Source organism: Uranotaenia lowii, chromosome 2, assembly GCF_029784155.1.
Source record: "Uranotaenia lowii strain MFRU-FL chromosome 2, ASM2978415v1, whole genome shotgun sequence".
In the NCBI taxonomy this organism is placed as follows: Eukaryota; Metazoa; Arthropoda; class Insecta; order Diptera; family Culicidae; genus Uranotaenia; species Uranotaenia lowii.
This window is the reverse complement of record NC_073692.1, coordinates 280,237,451-280,253,805: the sequence shown is the minus strand read 5'-3', so window position 1 is coordinate 280,253,805 and position 16,355 is coordinate 280,237,451. Positions and strand designations below refer to the sequence as shown.

Sequence of the window (16,355 nt, the reverse complement as noted above, 5' to 3'; positions counted from 1 at the left end):
TGAGGCCAAAAAATTTTGAGAAATGATTATAATTTTTGCCCCTAAATGTATGCAGCAACATTGTCCAACTTTTAAGTATATTTGTTTTTGAAAGAAAACGTTGAAAAATTAATTTGAAAAAAAAAGTTATTGTTATTGATGTTTTAAGCCTTCCGTGCTAATTGGCATCAACACAATAATTTTGAAGATGTTGAGATACTTTAAAACCATAGTGATCAAAGTTACCCCGAAACATGAAATCTGATTTTGTAACAAACATTTAGTTATAGTCACTAATGTCGTTTGAATATTCTGCTATCAATAATCATGCTTTATACTCCTTACCTAAGTTAGTATTTTTAAACTTTTTAGTTCTACAAAAAAGTAACCCCTTCCAAAATAATCGAAAATGACTTAAAAAAGTGATCAGTGTTCCCCCAGGTTACGGTACCAAATACGGGCCTACTAAATACTCGGCCATTGGCACAAAACCACTATTAGTGAGAATGGAAAACCTCTATAATCTGGAGTGTTTTTTCTCGCTTGATTTAAGCTATTGAAGAAATTAACATCGCCGAACTCAAGCTTTGGAATATGACATTGTGATACGAAGAAAACTGAAAAATAGTGAAAAATATGTTAGCTTTAACAACTCTTCATAATATCCCAAAGGAACTCTTTAGGAATGACTTTCAACTGGGTACATCTTCCCTTTGATTGGGTTTTAATCAATAACTCAAAAGTGTTCATTGGGTTCAAGTTTTGGTTGCTTTTATGGATCACATTTGCATTCATTTGTGCCTTACCCTCTAAAATAGATAACCTGGATAAGAGAGAAACCTCTTGAAGCGAGAGAAAATGATCCCTTGAACTTTCTCTTATCCGGGTTCGACTGTTATTATTTTTGTGCCAATTTATAAATAATATCAATTTTTTTCGAGTTTAGTTCTATTTACTTTTGTTTTGTTGCACAATTTCCTTTGAGAACATGAATAGTTTATGAATACGATGAATCGTTTCGTTATGTTAAAAATTGCTTGTATACCAAGTCGGTAAAAATTCAAAGAAAATTGTCCGTGCTGTGTCAGTTTATTCTTTGATTTTGTATGGAAATTCCCCCTATTCTGAAAGTGGGAGAGGTAACTAAATGTTTGAAAGCAGTGCGTCATGTGAATAATTACTTGTTTCAGTCACTAGAAAAGTTGCTTAAGTTTTGCATTGAATTTCTTATGGATCTCGTTTTAAAAGTGGCCATGAAACTGAATAAACAATCAACACTTGAATCTTTTTCTAGTTGTGCCTTGACTTCATTAACTTTGTGCTGGGCTTGTGATATAGCTCAGTTGGCAAGTCTGTTGTCTTCTGAGCCGATGTCCGCGAGTTCGAGCCCAAGAGTAAACTTCGAACGCAGTTGTACCGGATGAGTTCTTCAATAACGATCCGCCAACTGCAACGTTGATAAAGTCGCGAATGCCATAAAGATGGTAAAACGACTATAATCGAAACAAAAAAAAAAAAATTAACTTTGTGCAGGACCTCGTAGTTTATAAAATGGAATTGTTTGCAGCCAAATAAATCATCTCAAACTTTGTTGTGAACCAATGTTGATTCGAATCAGTTCGAAATCTTTCGGGTTGTTTCGTATTTCATATCGATTTTTGATGGGAGCGAGACCCCCCCCCCCCACCCTTTTAGAGTGATTTGCAACTTCATATTATACGGACCACCCTCGTCTCCAAAAGCCCCATGTATTCAATTTATAGACTCAAGATCAAGTTCAAATCTGAAATTCAATTGTAGATTATTGAAACATCGTCAAATTCAAAGAATATCTAAAAATGACTTACAAAACACCTGAAATATGTTACATTACTAGTCAATGCGCTCTCCAAAAACTGTATGTGGAACTAGATAAAACCCACACTGGTTAAATTCATCTATGCCCAGCAAAGACTTAATGAAAATCATAAAAGCTTACTGCAGAAGAAATTATCCAAGCAACCAAAAGTTACAAATTTACTTGAATGAAGACTTTGAAAGTTACATATTGGCTGACAAAGATAATTAACTGCCCAATTCCCTTGAGTGAACTTTATGTACACTTTAATGAGCTTTCAAGTTGCTAAAGTGATTAATATGTACGTTGTATGTGACTTATTTTGCCCAATTCACATGGGTGAACTATATGTACTCATTAATTAACTTGAAAGTTGCAAAAGTGATTTATATGTACGTTGTAAGGGATTTAAGTGACATAAAGGGCCCAAAAGTGCTCAAAAGGGATTTACTAAGTCACAAAAAGTGCGGTGCTTTCATACTGGCTGGTTGGCTGTCTTTATTAGTTGATCACCCAGGAGGTAAATCCTTTTACGGATTGCATTCCAAGGCACACTGAGCCACTGCGTCCCCCCAGTATGCTACTCTGGGTCCAGGGGTCAATTGGACGACTCATGATATTAAGTACCCCTACGCCATAAAGTCAACCTGGGGCCTCTGGCCAAAATTCCCATCTGGACCTGCATCGAAGGCTGTATCCGAGATGGGAGACAAAGTCCGCGCTTAAGCGCTCATCGGCTAACTCAATTTCAAGTCAAAACTCCAGTATATATACCCTGCCTCTTGTTACTATTCAAGACTATAAGGACCTCTCCTCTGACGACTCGAGGTCCGGCCTTTACTCGTAACTCGAGGCTCTCTTGTTTTGCACGACTATCGTGCGCTCCGCCTCTGTTCGAGTCCACTGTTCTTACGACTTGAGGTCTCCTCTTTGCCCATTTGTGTGCCGAATCGAGAGCAGCTTATTCTGGACACGCGCCTGTCACAGCACACGTCTGGGGCTTTACGAAACTACTCGGATGATTCCCGGCGAAGACGTCATCCTACACCTACCCTATTCAAGAGTATTTCGCGGCGAAAATACTCTTCCCCCTACGAGTTCGTCTGCGAAGAAGGTCAAGTCTTATCCCCGCAGCTTCCATCGTAGGGAGCGCGTTCTACTCAGATACTCCACGGCGGTGGAGCTATCTTACACAACGTTCGCAGAGTACCTAACAGCTCGGCATACGCAGAAGGTAGAGTCTTATCTTTGTATGCTCTACTGCTAGGATCGGACGCACACTACTCGAATGCCCCATTCTACTCCGACCGTGGTCTTGTTGTCCTCCTTCATTTGGCTTGCGACTTTGGGGCTGCCAACCCTAGGCTTTTTGACCGCCGTGTGCCGAATCGAGAGCTGCTTATTCTAGACTCACGCCTGTCACAGCTTTAAAGCTTGCGACTCAGATGAATCCCGACGGTGATGTCATCCTACCCGACTCGAGTGGCTCATCCGACGGCGCCGTGAGGGCAATCTACCCGAGAGTACTGCGCGACTATGCTTGTATGCTTTACTGCCAGGATCGGACGCACATTACTCAGATGCTCCCCGACGAAGGGGTCACCCTACACCGGTCGCGGACTGGTGCTGGTTCCAACTCCTCTGCAGGGCAGTCATGATCCGGATGAACCCATCGCTGACCATGCGCCAAGTATTGGTATCCTCACACATCCTCCGCACGATGTTTTCGGCTGTCGTGTCTGGTCCGCAGGCGGCAAGCATGTTAGCGCGTACCTCTTCGAACTTCGAACAGTTGAACACTACGTGTTCTGGTGTCTCGATTGTGTCACCGCAGGTTGGGCAGAATGGCGAGGCCACGTGTCCAAACCGATGGTGGTACGGCATGAAGCATCCGTGACCAGTCAAGAACTGTGTCACGCAGAAATCCACCTCTCCATGTCTCCATGGCTGGCTGTCTGGTTGGGCGGGTGCGCCTACAGGTATGCTACAGAATCATATCACCACTTCATGTTTAGTTTCAGTTGGAACAACAGGCGTGGTCTTATGGTACCGTGTTCGATTCTCACCACGAAGTTCGGGGTTCGATCCCCAAGCAGGGCAATTTTTTTTTTCAATAAGAAATTTAATATTTGAGTGACCATTGTGATGCGATATATGTAGGAAATGTAGGAAAGAGACAAAAGGGGATGGAAGCGCTGCCGAATTTGGGTGATGGTTTACCATGAGTGCAAGTGGGATGCAGCTAAAATTTCCCCCAACTTTTGATCGATCTTATGGGTTTTTCTTAAGGGGGGTAGGGTCTAACGGGTATAAAAAAACACCATTTTCACGATTTTTTCTGGAGCTATCGTTCAAACAAATGTATTCAAATTTTTTGCATTATACAAAGCGTTGCTAAAAGAACATTTAGTAATTTTGTCGTAGAAAAATATTGAAAAATGAGCCGGTGACGGAGCATTTTCGAGGATGCCTTTTAGAAAACAGGATTTGCGGTGGACACTGTATCTCAGCACAGAATCATCTGAAGTCAAAAAATCAGAGCAAAATATTTTTAATAGATGTTTTTCTGGACCCCAACGTTTTTATTTAACTTAAAAATATTTTTATGAAATTTTTGTGGCTGTTTGAAGTAAAAACTACGATTTTTCACTTAAAAATCCGCCATTTTTCACCTGTAAATTCTCCCCAAAATAAAAAAAATCAAAAAAGAGAAACTTTGGGGTCTGGTATTTTATATATAGAAAATATGTTCCAAATTTGAAAAGAATCGGATAAGTAGTTTTCAAATGACGATGTCCACGGACTTTAAAAATGTGCTTTCGAGAAAAACGCGTTTGAAGTTTCTGCTCTTGCTTTCTTGCAGTATTAGATAGGAGGAGATAAAGGCCTATAACTTCTACAGTTTTGCTTCAATTGACTTGAAAATTTGACACAACATTCTTGAAATGTTTTACAATAAGAAAATAAAAAAATAAAAAAATCGATTTTTTGAAAATGTTAGACCCTACCCCCCCCCCCCCTCTAAGGAAAGAAAAAATAACTTTTCGATTCCATAGCCCATTGAGCAGCAAATTGAACAAATCTCGGCAAACTTTGGAATCCGGCACGTGCATCATGGCGGCACCATGTTCTGAACATAGTGAATAATCAAGAGAAGATGATATGAACCGATGCCAAGGGTGCGATTGAGTTAAAGAGAGAATTTTTGCTCATTGAAGAACATTAGGACTTCTTTTGGAACTTGAAATTATCAATAAGAACTAAAATTTTGAGCTGCATAGAAAGTACTTCATATCAATGATGGGGCTGAGTAAGCTTTTTTGTACTTATTTTATGGGACTTTTGGATGCTTGGGTATCCACAATTTTGTCAGTAGTCCTTCTTATTTTGAAAACATACTGCTATTAAGTGTACTGAGTCTTATCCTTTATCAGATAAAACATAATTTCTTTAAGTTTAAATAACACACCCATAGAAGAGGTAGCAAAAATCCAATGCCTATTTAGCAAATCTCTGTGCCGATAATGCGCTGAAATGTGCACTGTGCCGAAGACGGTATGTTTGAAAAACCGTAACTGGCATAAGGACTCGGCTCCCAACCAAAATGATGACCACTACATTCAAGCTGTAGAAATTGGTATTTAGTAAATAATAATGAGAGTGCAATTTATGTAATGTTTACTCATATATTTGTGGAATGAATTAAGAGTGTAGAAGTTGCCGCGAAAGGCACACTGAACCAAATCTGGAAATAAAATTTACTGGGTCATTTCATTAATTTTTAATGTTAATCGCTCAGATACAAAGTAATGATTTATCCAGTACAAGTTATTGGAAAATCCAATAAATTCTACAAGTGTATTATGTTGATGAAAAACATACTAAAATGTATAGGAAAATCTAATGAATACCATGAGCCTAATAATCCTAATCAAATATATTAGAAAATCCATTAATTTTCACATATTTATTTGCAAATAGTTTTTATATTTTGCCCGCAATATCAAAAACCGTACCGTACCGTAAATCGTCAAAATTATTTGGTTCCGGATACGTTCATAATCATGATTCGTACCGTGTCTTTGCTTGTTTAGAATGACAACAAACGATTTTAGAAAGATATATACGTTAATGATCGTAGAACGAATAAAAAAATTCGTGCATCTGGGTAAAGTGTGTCTTATTGGCTGCTGGTGTCATATATAGAGAAAAAAAACACGAGGCATCTGAGCCTACGGTTCCATAAAATCCTTTAATTTGACCAGAAAAATTATAAAAAGCCAAAGAAGCACTGAAGAATAAGTGCACCGAGGAACACGGCAACGCAAGCAATGAAGGTAAGTGAAGCAGCTTTCTAGTTTGGCGGAAATTTTCATTTTTTCAACCCTCAGTAGGGCAGTACAGATGCAAGGACAAACTTCACCCCCAACGTAGCGGTTCCGCCAAACAAGGTAAAACTGGGCCGCGTAGATGCGGCAGTGGAAGCATCTATAATCGTCGGGGAAATTAAATTGTTAGAAACAACTGCGGCACTGGAGATGGCATCGGTAGCGAACTTTCGAATTTGGCGGTGGTGGCAGCGAAAAAAAAACTGATATTCCGATAGACTCGAATTTCCAGAATTGTGCGAAAGGGACCGGTTCTAAGGCACTGTTGGCTCACCCGCAAATTCCATCTGTTGGCTGTAGAAGTTGTAAGTTTCGTAAAAACCAATAAGTTTTGAAAATATCAATACTATTTATGGTTTTTTTTTTCAAGTTTAAATATGATGTCTCTGGATCAGCGGAATCGGTCGAAAAAAGGTTTCCGTCCTCTAGAGAATATGATGTCTCTGGATCAGCGGAATCGGTCGAAAAAAGGTTTCCGTCCTCTAGAGAACTGATTTGTGATATTGTGAAGAGTATTCTTTCTTTTCCTTCAACAGTAGATTAGACCCGATTAGACCCGAAGCACCTAAATTGGCCGTCATATTTTGGTAATACCACCTTGCCGGATCACCGTACATGGTCATCATTTCACTTTGTGTGAATGACGGGAATAAATGTTGTTCCACCGATAGATTCAAATCCACCGAATTGCGTGAAAGGGACTGGTTCCATGGCACTGTCGATTCAACCGGAAAAATCATCTGTTGGCTGTAGAAATTGTTAGTTTTTAAAAACCAATTATAGTTACATACTCATTTTTTTTTGTATTTCAAGGTTTCTCCTGGTCTGTCAATCAGCAGAATGGTTCGAACAAAAGTTTCCCCTTTTCGAGAGACCTCAGTCCCCGGGTTCGATTTCAATGGTACCGAAAATGCCCTCGGAATGCCATGGTGATGGAATTTGTAAGTTTAAAATTTCATACTATTTGTGATCAATTTGTTTTAAAAGGTTAGCATTACCGAAAGCTCCTCTATCGAGTCTCAAAAATTGAGGTACCGGAACTCAGATTGATGAATATGGATTTTTATTATGAATCCAAATTTGAAACCGCCAGTTCTGCTGTATGATTAATTGTTGATAAATAATGGCAGTTCCTATTAGATAACTGAAAACTGTTCAAAAATATTATTATCAGAATTTCATCATGTAATTTATAATTCTAAATTTTATTGTTTCCACTTTTATTCATGTAGGTACGCTTTCTGTGTTCTTTGAGCAGATCTGAAGCTTCAATAAACAACGGTAGCTGCACCCTGCATCGTATACGCGATAGGCCTCCCGGATTCACTGCATCTGACGGTACAATCGTGTATTTTTTCTTATTTTGCTAAGATCTAATTTAGATTTTTCTTTTTAGGTGAAACGGAAAAAAATGCTTCACCAGAAATGACTTGTCTGGGTCAGCGCTTTCCAAACATTCTTTGATGGTTTTGATCATAGCTATTGAAACAACCATGTGCCAGGTGATTGGAGAACCCATTGTCCAGGTGAAGATAGAGCACCATATTCGCAGGATCATAACTTCACTTAAAATCCGTTCTTTTGAGAAGATTAGATTGGATTCAAAAAGATTAACATACAAATCAGATGGACACTATAAAATAAGAAAAATATTGTCGACTAGTAGATTCGATAGAAGTGATTAATAAAATTGTATATGTTTTTAACGCAGATCTTTCATTTTTCCTAACAAATCAATTTAAATTCGAAAAAAAGAATTAATTACATTCATTTTATTGTCTAGAATAATCATTTTTATCGAATTACGATTGAATAACTTTCATTGGAAATTCCTATAAAATTTATCGGAACGCTAAACTATATTCGTAAAATTTTGCGCTTACTAATAAAAAGTATTGGATTTTCTAGTAGTGCAAAAACAATAAAATTTCTAATACTGTTTATAGCCCGATTTTGCTCAGTGCAGTTAGTTTTCGACCGTTGAACCAAGTGGACAATAAAAAGTGGTGTTGTCAAAGTGTCGGTGTTTTTCATTATTAAAAGCATATCCAGCAATTATTTAGTGGACTCTACAATTTGGCGCAGTCGGTAGGATCATTCAAGGTGAGTCTACTATGTATAAGCGAGCGCTAATTTTCTCCGCGGGCGCTAATTTTCTCCGCGGGCGAAAACGATCCAATTTGTCGGTGTAGAATCCCGTCAATTGTGATATTCCGGATACAAGAAAATACGCGATAACGTTTCGGTAGGAGAATTATATTTAAGTCAACTGTACGCAGCAAGAATCATTTGCCAACTAACTTGACATAGCAGTGTTTGTAAAGCATCAAGAATTAATATGTTTTCTCTCGCTCTCCCAGCGCGTCTCGGCTCATCTCTACATCCCTTCTCGTCTCCCTAGAAGAAAAAAAGTTGATAAATGGTAATAAGAAATAAGAACTAATGTAAGCATACTTAAAAGTTTGCTAGATTATCTACTGGGACTATATCGCTTTGGAACCTTGTGCGTTCTAGCTGTCCTTTTCGGTTCAGGTTCATCATGATTGATGTCAACACGTCTTTTCGAAGGTTGCGGAATTTGCGGTGTAGTAGAGCAGTTGTATTCATTTTCTTCAGGCATGTCAAGTGCTGAATCGGTGTTTTCTATTCCGTTTGTAAATTTCTTGAGATGTGTGACACATCGACGATATGAAATTCCTTCTTCATTCATCACTACTGCTTCATTTCCAATTCTGCTTACGACTTTATATGGCTTTAATCCAAACTTAGGTTCTAATTTGCCACTTTCGAAATTCTTTAGCAAAACGGTATCACCTTCTACGATGGACGATCTTCTAGCGTGTCTTCTAGCATCAGCGTAAAGTTTGCCTTGCATTTTCTTCATGGCATCGGTTTCACGTACATCTTCTTCTGTTCTCCACCCGGGATCTGTTCTGAGAGATGGCAACAAATCTTTGACGGGACGACCCGTCATCAACTCTAACGGAGCCTTTCCCGTTACAGCGCGAGGAGTAGTATTATACATGTATACATATTCTTGTAATGCAGTTCTCCAGTTTTCTTTGGATGCTTTGGCTATGCGCAACGCTTTCAGAATCCCCTGATTCTGGCGCTCAACCAAACCGTTCATCTGCGGCCAATAGGGTGTTGTGTGTTGAAGAGCTAAATTCTTGTTTTCGCAATATTGAGCAAACTCAGCGCTTGAATATGGTGGACCGTTATCACAACTTATGATCTCATGGTAGGTTTGCTCTTTAAAAACTTTTTCTAGAGCTTCGATAGTTTTACTAGCTGTTGTTAGTTTCATTTCAATGACAATCAAATAGCGACTGAAATAATCTACTATAACGAGAAAGGTTGCTAGATTTTTCGCAGATAGGAAATCGATGGCAATTTCTTGCCAAGCCCTTTCAGGCATTGCTTTTCTGATGAGGGGTTCCGGTGCAGGATCATTGTTTACTATAGCACATCCCAAATATTCTCGTATTTTTGTGCAAACGTCCTGGTCCATGCAAGGCCACCACGCTTTTTCTCGGAGATTTTTCCGCATAGCAACTATGCCAGGGTGACCACGATGCGCGATCTCAAGTGCTTTAGTTCGGAGTTTGGTAGGCAAGACGATTCTATCATTTCGAACAACAATCCCGTTGATCACTCCCAACTCCGCACTGAATGCTTGATATCTAAATAACTCCTTCGGCCAGCTGTTTGTTTCAATTGCTTTGAGAACTTGGATTAGTATTTCGTCCTCAGCTGTGATTTTCCGAACTTCTTCGAGTGATATAGCAGAAATTCCGTCACCAATTGAACATAAGTAATGTTCCGCATTATCATCGAATGGAGTACTTTCCTGGTTACAAAGACGTGAGAGCACATCTGAAATATTGCTATTTCCGGGAATGTATTTGACCTCAAAACTGTATGGTAGTAATCGAAGAGCCCACCCCTCGGCGCGAGTGCAAGCTCTTTTTCCGCTCCGATGTTTACCTTGGAAAATGTACTCCAAAGTTTTGTGGTCTGAGAATATTGTAAAGTGAATGCCGAATAAATAAAGGTAGAACTTTTCTACAGACCATACAACCGCCAGGGCCTCACGCTGGGTCTGCGGATACTTCTGCTCTGCCGATGTCAAACTTTTTGAAGCGAAGCTGATTATCCTAGGAATGCAAGCATCATCACGTTGGACGAGCACTGCCCCCAATCCAACAGGGGAGGCGTCAACGTACAGTTCTGTACTGTCTGACGGGTCGAAATATCCTAGTTTGCGAACGCTATTGGACAACTCATGTCTGAGATCATTAAAAGCTGTTCTCTGGTCATTTCCAAATCTACCTCTCCCCTTACGAATTGGCGTAGAGCTTCAGTTTTGGTGGATAACTGTGGTATAAAATGGCCTACAAAATTTACGAGGCCTAAGAAGCTGCGAACTTCTTCTTTTGTTTGGGGCTCTCGAAAATTTTTGATCGCGGTAATTTTATCGTTAGAAGGACTTATTCCTGAGGCGCTCACATTAAAGCCTAAAATATCTAACTCGTTAACTCCGACAATACATTTATTTTCGTTAAGCTTAGCATTGTTATCCTTCAAAGCCGACAAAACTTCTCGTAAACGATTGTTGTGCTCTTCCGGTGTTCGTCCCGCTATGACCACATCGTCGATGTAGACAATGACTCCTTCGATACCTGCTAGAATTTCCGTCATAATTCTTTGGAATATTTCCGGTGCAGCATTTATTCCAAACATTAAGCGTTTAAATCTCATCAACCCGCGACCAGACATGAAGGTAGTTATGCTGCGAGAATCCTGATGAAGCTCAACGTGATAAAATGCTGACGATATATCCAACCTAGAAAATATCTTTGATCCTCGGAGTTTGTTTAAGAAGGTGTCTATAATAGGCAAAGGAAAATGTTCTCTTTGGATAGCCTCGTTCGGATATCGCATGTTAATGCATATACGGATATCATTTTTTCCTTTAGGTACGACGACCATGGGAGAGATCCACTCAGGGGGCCCAGGTGCAGGTTCAATAATATCAGTACGCAGCATTTCATCTATTTTCGCATTGACCATTTGTTCCATGGCGACTGGAACTTTGAGGTAAGCTATTTTCTTCGGGGGAATCGACCTATCTATGGAAAGCTTCACCTGAACGTTCGGAAATTTAGGGAATGGTTCGATATGCTGTTCGATAGCTTGCACATCGAGTCCTACCTTCAATATTTTCAACTTTTCAGCCGTTTGCTTACACAATAGTGACTTTGTGGCGCCCTCTATTACGAAGAATTCAGCATAAGTATCAGGTTTGCTTGAATTAACGGTTATTCGAGCTTGAAATACAGCCATGACTTTCAATGGGTTCCTGCAGGCGTAAGCTTTGAATTCTAGATCGCAGTTAAATCTTTGCTTGTAAATTCTAGCATCACTGTTTTGGAGTAAATCCCACATTTCTTCGGTAATGGTGTTAATCGCAGCACCAGAATCGATTAAGAAATCGATACCAAAGTCATCAAGGTAGCATTTTATTATTCCATCGTTATCGTTGGATTGTTCAAGATATGGATCAACCTAGAGACAATATATATTCATTTAATTTTCAAATAATAAAATACCTATATCTAATTTTCTTTCGAATTTCTTTTTTTTTATTGTTATTATTTTTTTTCCATTAACTTCACATTGAGTGGATTCTACTATACTTCAAATAAAAAAACAATTTAATGAACTTGTTAGGAATAAATGAAAGTTGCTTGAAAATAATTATACCTTTGAAACGTCTTCCATTTTTGGGCGACGTGGTACATCCTCCTTTCAGTTAAGAGGTTCTTCTGAAGATTCAACAGCATTCGTACCTTTTGAAGTCCTAGGTTTCTGAAGGTACTGATTTCGTCCGAAACGCTGCGATTTTCGGTACCTGGGAGCCCCAGGTTTGCAGTTCCGACCGTAATGTCCAAACCATCCACAATCGTTGCAACGAGCGTTCTTGGCATAGCAAAATTTTGAATCAGTTTCATGTTTGTCTGAACCACAACCTCGACAATCCTGACGATGATAATTTCCTTCCCTCGGCTTGGAGAATGTTCTTTGATTTGGTCTATCATATGGAGTACGCCTTGGAACAGCTGTGACACCATTGTAGCTGGCAGACTCTCCGAATGGTCTAGACTTTTCCTTTTGCTGCATGAGTATTTCGCGACTGACAGCATAATTAACCAAAGCGTCCAAACTCATTATGTTTTCAAGGCCCTTATCGCGCACTCTCTCGTCGCGTGCGCCCATCGTGATTTGCTGAAGGATTTCTTTTTCCTCTTGTTCTTTGAAACCGCATCTATTAGCTTGGCTTCGCAGTTTCAATAAGAACCGATTGAACGGCTCGTCCACCGATTTCTTGAGAGATCGAAATAATTCAAGCTCCACACGATCATTTTGTTTGCCGACAAAGAAATTGTTTAATCTCTTCACAGCGTTGTCAAACTCGGGTACCTCTGGAGGGCGCAAAGGTACTTTCACCGGCTCCGGGTATATCTCTTCTGGCACCGCACCTAAGTTGTAGTAAATATGCTGTAGACCACGACCACCACGTGCCAACAGCAGGATCAACTTCTCGTGTTGCGACTTAACTCTCTTTATCTCGAGCAACAGTTCAAACGCTCTGAACCATTCCTCCCACTCCTTGCGCTGCTGTTGAGTGTCCACAGTGTCATTAAATGGTTCAAGCGGCCAATCATCGTGACGTCCCATGTTGTTGCTAAAGAGAAATTATGTTTACATTTTAATAACACATTGAAAACAATCACGTGTAAGATGGGCAGTGTGGGTAATAAATTAATTGTCCCTTTTTTCTGTAAGGCATGTGTTTTTTTTTTGTCTCCCTATCGAAGAAATTCTTAATGTTTGCAGTCATACAAGTTTCATAAAATATCTTCATATATTCACAACTTCAAATCATGCTACAAAAATATCCACCATATGTAAGCCAGATCGAAAATAATCAACACGGTGACTGTTTCCTTAGTTTCAGAATGTTCCGTTAAACGAGAGTTTGTCCACTTATACTGTCATGAAGGCTAGTTTAGAATATTTCTAAATGTGTAAATGCGCATCATGTTTCCACATATTGGTATTTGTATTTTCTCTTCTACACTATCTCTACAGCCTACAAGCTGGACTAAAATTTATTTCACTCTCTACAGTTCAAATACTGGGCTAGAATCATTCCTCTCACTTTCTATGGGTGTACGTGTGCGTTCCTTGTCCGACAAATCATCTCTCTCTGCAGTTAAAATACTGGACTAGAAACGTATCACTCAGTTCACTCTCTGGTATTTGCGTTTTTATTTTCCTTTGCACCTCTACAGTCAAAAGACTGGGCTAAAATTACTCGTTCTCTGCAGTCGGAGAGACTGGCCTAGAAATATTTATCCCTCTTGGTTTGAACCAGACTAGAATTCATCTTTCCGCTTCAACTTTTTCGGTATTAGTGATTTGGTTAAACACACACCATATTATAAGTTGACCTCAGGTAAAACCTTGCTCTCGTTCTCGATTCCTTTTTCGTGGAAGTCACACAATATGGCTACCTAACAGCGTTTTTAAGTTCAAAATTGGAACGAGTCTGCGACAATTTCACTTTCTTGGGGAACATTAATCCTATTCTATTTTTGCCTTTCAAATTTCAACACTGTACATATCCACAGCAAACAGTGGCACACTTTGAAAGCTTCTAAATGGTCTTCATTAGTCAGTCATTTTAGTGCAACGCCGCCATGTTGCATATTGAAAAAAAAATCACATGCATTTGATAAATTTTGTGTTTTCCGTTTTACCGCCTAGATTGTGAACAGTATTACACTTCTACGAACCTTCAGATCCGTTCGGCTGCGCCAAATGTAGAATCCCGTCAATTGTGATATTCCGGATACAAGAAAATACGCGATAACGTTTCGGTAGGAGAATTATATTTAAGTCAACTGTACGCAGCAAGAATCATTTGCCAACTAACTTGACATAGCAGTGTTTGTAAAGCATCAAGAATTAATATGTTTTCTCTCGCTCTCCCAGCGCGTCTCGGCTCATCTCTACAGTCGATTGAAAAAAACAAAATGGCGGATGTTTTCACATGCTTTGTTCGAGAAGTTAAGCCCGAGCAGACTGTGATGCCCAAAGTGATAGCAAACTGAAACCAAAACGAGGTATCAACACCAAAGTGAGAGCATCATTTGCTGTTGTTATTTCTTTGATAGCAAAACTAGGCATCAGTATAGTTTCAAAACTTTCTTTTTGAAAGCATACAGAGAGCAAAATGAGCTATCAATAGCATGCTGTTATCACAAATTGAAGTAGAATTTTATCCAATAGCAAAACTAGGGATCAATAAGCTTTCATATATTTTTTTCTATAATCGTTGATGAAATCAAAATGCTAGCTTTATTTGGTCTTTAATTTACCGTATCGCAAAATTTGGCACCGTGAAGTTTTTTTTATGTTATTTTGGAAAATAACACAATAAATTTACTAAAACAACAACGACGATAATTGTAAATTTTTATCAATAGCATAACGAGGCCTCATCCAGGTCTCATAATTAAAGATTAAAAAAAAAGTGACACCAAATTACAAATCGATTTATGCAAATAACAAGGCATTACAAGGAGTGTGTTTGTAAGTTTTCCAACATAAGGTAAGGTTTATTCATTAGTTGATTAAAAAACGAAAAACTTGTTGCCACAACGCGGAATTCGGATACATTACGTTAAATAAATTAAAATCGTTGACAAAATGTGAGGCAAAAGCAGTTTTCGGGAATATTTTCATTTCAGGTTGCGTGAATTTCATTCAAATTGTTAAAATTAAAATCATCCCACAATGCAGAAATAAAATTTGGATAGAGTGAAAAATGTGTTTTTTTTTTCAAATTATAGAAAAAAAAATTATTTATATTTTTTACATTTTTACTGAAACAAAACTTTGCTTTTTGCTGGAAAATATTCGAGTTTATTAATACAGAAACATCAATATCTTTGTTGAATGATTCATTTGAAAGTTTTAATTTTAATTCAAGACCCGCTCTTACTGCGAAATTTGAGACGATAGAAACTCACACTTCAAAAGTTTGAATCATTGTCTTGTACATAAAAATGTTTGTAGAATAAATCACTCGACCGCGATTTCTGCGAAATTATTGTGAATTTAAATAAAATTTTTAGAAACGTCGCTGGTAAACTGGAAACAAAACACAGACATCCGCCAATCTAGTACTTCACTTTTCTTTGTCAGAAGTCTTTCGGAAGTCGGAAGTCCGGACTTCCGAGGTAAAATTTAGTGCTGGCGCTATTATAGTGCTTAAAACGTATTGCACATTACGCTATCACTGACAATCACCAATAACACCATGATAAAGAAATTTCTGTGGAGTGCAATTAAATGCAATCAAATAACCTTGATTTAATACGAGCTATTAAGAAAAGATACACAAAATAAAAATAAAAACATTAATCCTGGCACCACTGCGTGAAGGAGAGAAAACGAAACGTCAAATGGGATATATACACGCTCATTTTCATTTAACCATTTTCGAATGAAAAATAACCATTTTTTAGTTTTTTCTGCAGAACTTCTAATATGGTTATTTTTCATAAATATTTCATGTTACAATTTTAACCATATTCCAACTTTTCGATCATTAACCAAAAAAAGAATGAAAATTTAACCTCAATCGAAAAAAAACATTTTATAATGGCAAAGTTGCACGCGTTGTTCGGAAGTTTTTTTATTCAATATCGGATGGATTTCACTGGAAAAAACTGGGTTAAAAGTATTTCATTTTGCTGGCAGGCAATATGTGGATCGTCAGCAGTTCCGCTTGTAACGGGAGTAAACTCCGCGGTAAGTCAGAAAGAAAAACTGGCATTGCTTATGCCATATCAGGATGGCAAATCAGGATAACTTCCGGACGAGCAGCTGGATACCGAAATGCGAAAATTCGACGTGCTAGATTTGTTTGCCGCAAACCTGATGCCACCCTTCTAAACTTCAACTGAATGTCGGCAGAAGAGAACCATTTAAATAGGACTACCACTCCGGATACTTTCAAGGTTTTGATGCCTTGCGGAAAAGGATGAATTCTCATTCCGACAATTCCATCGAATCGG

General features: G+C 38.6%; 1 protein-coding gene across 11 annotated transcripts in view; it reads right to left on the bottom strand.

The window, feature by feature from the left end:
• The window catches only part of LOC129746575 (bcl-2-related ovarian killer protein-like), a 157,328-nt gene that overhangs the window by 75,877 nt on the left and 65,096 nt on the right, over positions 1-16,355 (bottom strand). The window lies entirely within an intron of this gene.